This window comes from Stegostoma tigrinum, chromosome 11 (genome assembly GCF_030684315.1).
Source record: "Stegostoma tigrinum isolate sSteTig4 chromosome 11, sSteTig4.hap1, whole genome shotgun sequence".
Lineage (NCBI taxonomy): Eukaryota > Metazoa > Chordata > Chondrichthyes > Orectolobiformes > Stegostomatidae > Stegostoma > Stegostoma tigrinum.
This window is the reverse complement of record NC_081364.1, coordinates 18,146,979-18,151,758: the sequence shown is the minus strand read 5'-3', so window position 1 is coordinate 18,151,758 and position 4,780 is coordinate 18,146,979.

Here is a 4,780-nt window from a genome sequence, read left to right as displayed (position 1 = left end):
TGTCCGCTGCTCTGGAGACAATGAAATTGACACTGAAATATCAATGAATGGGGACAGCCAGAGAGCGCAGGGCGACTGTACGGGGTATACATCTACAGCGTCCAAAACGAAACAGCATGGGGATAAATTACACAACGATGACACAAAGAGACAGAGAGAGACCCAGACCCGAATTAGGAAGGGGAAAAAGAATAGCAGAGATTGAGAAATCAAATTGACAGGAAGAAGACAGTAGAGAGAAAAAGACAAGGGAACTCAGTGCAGGAAAAGAACAGAAGCAGGGCGGGGATAAAGCTAAAACAGAGCAAAGAAATAGCAAACAACGTGCTAGGGAACAATACAAAACAAAACAGCAGGAATGAGACTTCTGTCACCATTGTGTTTAGAGGTGTTTTCTAACTTCACTTCTGGAAGATTTGTCTCTGATTTTAAACTGCACCTAATACTGTCCAAAGTTCCTCTATCAGAGGAAATACTTTCTCTTATCCAGCTTTTCTGTTCCCCTTATATCTCGACAACTCCCCAATTTCCTGTGGTTGAGAGTTTGACATTTTAACTGTCCTCTGAATGAAGAAAGTTCTTTCCTTATTGGAGTTGTTCGTAATTATCTTAGAGCTTGCTTTGGACTCTGTCACATTCTCTTCATATCTACCCTGTCTAAACCATCTATAATTTTGAACACCTCTAACATATGAAGAAATAAAAGATGAAGAATGAAGGCCATTAGTTAATTTTAACAATAATGTGTAAAGAGAGGGAATGTGGCAAAATGCAGATAAACAGAAGGATCGGTGATGTTTCACCCTTTATGAGATATAATGGGAACTGCAGATGCTGGAGAATCCAAGATAACAAAGTGTGAAGCTGGATGAACACAGCAGGCCAAGCAGCATCTCAGGAGCACAAAAGCTGATGTTTTGGGCCTAGACCCTTCATCAGAGAGGGGGATGGGGAGTGGGTTCTGGAATAAATAGGGAGAGAGGGGGAGGCAGACCGAAGATATAGAGATTTATTCCAGAACCCTCTCCCCATCCCTCTCTCTGCTGAAGGGTCTAGGCCCGAAACGTCAGCTTTTGTGCTCCTGAGATGCTGCTTGGCCTGCTGTATTCATCCAGCTTCACACTTTGTTATCTTTCACCTTTTATGAGTTTTTTTTTCAGATGGTTCCAGTTTCTTCCCACAGTCTAAAGATGGGCAGCCTATGCGGACTGGCCATGCTAAATTGCCTGTAGTCTTCAGGGATGTGGAGCTTAGGTGGGTTATATGGGGAAGGGTTGGTGTGTACTTGGGCTGAAGGACCTGTTTTCACACTGTAGGTATTCTATGATCTGTAAATATCAGTACTATTTACATTTTGGATGGTGTAGATCACATTTCTGCTGAGACTGAGTGGGATTTCATTGCCAAGTTCCACTTGTTATATTAAACATCATGCATCACTCTTAAATCTGCTCCTGATATTCTGACATAACTGTAAATTCGAAGGAACAAGAAGAATTAGCTTTAAACTTCAGTTCTATAGTTTTCTTAGGAAGTTTATTTAATTACCCTAGTCTTGTCCTCAGGGTATACATACCAGCTGTGTGAATTCCTTGTGATTGGGGGCACTTTTAATGCTTAGTTTTCTGACCCCTGTACTTAGCTGCTGAACCAGATGTCCCTGGCCTACCTGTGCTTTCCTCAACACAGATGTTAAAACATAAGGTTACTATCATTGAAAATGTTAAGTATATACTTACATACCTCAACATTGCATTAATCAGTGGAAATCTAGCTGATTTCTGCCAGCAGCAAGCTTGATCAGAAACTTTCCTTCATTGTTTATTGTATTTTGTGCATTGCCAGCATTCTTTCTACTTCACCTTGGGTTTCTGACGCCCGCTGAAGTCAGTTTCTTCCAGTTCTGCATGCAAGCAGTTCCTCTTCATCTGTGAGGCTGAAGTCTGGAGTTCCTTTTCCAAAACCTCTCCACCTCTCCACTGTGTTCACCTTCTTCAGGGTATTGTGTAAAACCTACAGATTTGACCATGTGTTTAGTCACCCTACTTAATGTCCTCTTTAACCAATTGCAACTTTTGTCTGATTATGCTCCTGTGACAAGCCTTGAGATGTTTTACTACACTAAAGGTGCTATTCAAATGCAATAAATTAGAGTCATAGAGATGTACAGCACAGAAACAGGTCCTTCAGTTCAACTTGTCCATGCTGACCAGACATCCTAAATTACTCTAGTCCCATTTGCCAGCATTTGGCCCACATCCCTCTAAACCCTTCCTGTTTATGTACCCATCAGATGCATTTTAAATGTTGTAGTAATTGTACTAGCCACCACCACTTCCTCTGGTAGCTCATTCCATACAACCACCACCCCCTGTGTGAAAAAGCTGCCTCTTAGGTCCCTTGTAAATCTTTCCCCTCTCACTTTAAACCTATGCCCTCTACCTTTGGACTCCCCCCCCTGGGAAAAAGCCTTTGGTAATTCACCCTGTCCACCGCCCTCATGATTTTATAAACCTCTATAAGGTCACCCCTCAGTCTTTGATGGTCTAGGGATAATAGCCCCAGACTACTCAACCTTTCCCTCTAGCTCGAACCCTCCACTCCCAGCAACATCCTTGTAAAGCTTTTTTGCGCTCTTTCCCGTAGCATCTTTCCCACAGCAGGGAGTCTGGACGTCTATATTCTGGTTGACTGACTGTGGAAAGTATCACAGTTGAGTGATTATTTACCTTTTTGTACAGTTAGCATGGCTGGAGATCAGAATGAGGATTTTTAGCTCATTTTATGCAAAGAACCGTGAAGTTAGTGCTATAACTTCATTTGTTTCTCTGGCTCATATCAGATAACTTTGACCATTTCAGAAATAAAACAGCCAAATACGTACATTATATATATGTATTTAAAATTTCAAATCTTCAAAGAAATGGACTGTACTGAAAATGCACAACCAGTGAGTCAGCATCTGTAAAGAAAAAAAGGTTATGACGTTAAAGATATGTGTCTTTCAATCAAAGTGTAAACTGAACAGCTGATGGAATTCCTAAAGCTAGTGGTCAGACCAGAGTGTTGTGGAGTGTCCTCCAAAAGATGATATTATTACAAAAGTAAAAATACATTTCCATGTCCAAACACTTGTTCCCCAGCATCCCCTCTATGCCGTCTGGAGGACTTGTTTGGAAGTCATATGACACCAGGTTATAATCTAACAAGTTTATTTGAAATTACCAAGCTTTTGGAGCGCTGCTGTTTCATCGGGTGTTGAAGGGGTGACACTAACCTGGTGTCATGTGACTTCTGACCTTGTCCATCCTAGTCTAACACTGGCACCTCCACATTCAGAGGACTTGGCCTCTTGATGTCACATTGCACAAGCTTCCAACATTTCTGCTTCCAAATATCCTTCCCTACATCCTTTGTCATGCAAACCTGAGCAACAATAACTCATCTATTTATGTGCTCGTATCTTTGTCCGGCAACACAAATACGTTTGGGTTTCCATTTATAGCAAATATTCACATTCCTTCACATCATTATGCCAAGTCCTCTCATTGGTGTCCATTGTGGAGGCAAAGTAGGCTCGTTACAAAACACCCATTCTAACTTCAAGTGAAGTCGTTGATTTGTTATTGCTCATTATTTTATCTACATTGTCATTGCCTACTTTAATGCTTCCAACTTCAAGGATTGGATCTCCACTTTCCACTGGACAGTTTCATCCTCCTAGTTTGGAGTTTCAAGGATGCTGGAATATAAAAGAGGAGGAAATTATGCTTTAGTTGTCTGGAGCATTGGTCACTCATCACAGTGAGTCTAGTCTTAAGACAGGATGTATTTATCTTGGATGAAGTGCAGTGCAAATTCACCAAAATGATTTTAAATGATTAATTATGGGGACAGGTTGCATAAACATGGCTTGCATTCCTTCAAGAGTGCTGATCTAACCAAGGTATGTGAAGTGAAACAAAACAATCATTGGGGTAGATTTAAAAAATCTGGTGGAGGAATCTTAAAGGGGCATATTCATAAAATTACAACTGTTATTCAGGAACGAAGCCAGGAAACACCTCTTCAGCCAGACGGTAATAGATATCTGAAACACTCTCCTCAAAAGGCCAGTGGGTGTTGAATTAATTGAAATGCTTAAGGTGAGATTGATGGATTTTTCTTTTGTTAATGACTCCTTCATTCCTTCTGTGGCCTATACAACAATCCATAAAAAGAACTGCTGGGCATTTTTCTTTTACAGGATATAGGCATCACAGGTTGGCTAACATTTATTGTCCAACTCTAATTACCCCTACATATGGGACATTAAGCTTCCTCCTTGAACCACTACAGTCAATAGATTGGGGGGGTGGGGGTTGTAAATGGTACACATTGCTACCATGATAATAAAGTGTGAAGCTGGATGAACACAGCAGGCCAAGCAGCATCTCAGGAGCACTGAGTGCTCCTGAGATGCTGCTTGGCCTGCTGTGTTCATCCAGCTTCACACTTTATTATCTTGGATTCTCCAGCATCTGCAGTTCCCATTATCTCTGACACATTGCTACCATCGTCCGTTGATGGTGAATGCCACAGGTATTTGATGAGATGCCAATCAAGATGGCTGCTTTGTTCTGGATATTGTCAAGCTTCCTTAATGTTGTTGGAACCGCACTCATCCAGGTCTGTAAACACATTCCATCATATTCCTGACTTGTGCCTTGTAGATTTTGGACAGGCTTTGAAGAGCCAGGAGGTGAGTTATTTACTGCAGGGTTCCCACACTCAGACCTGC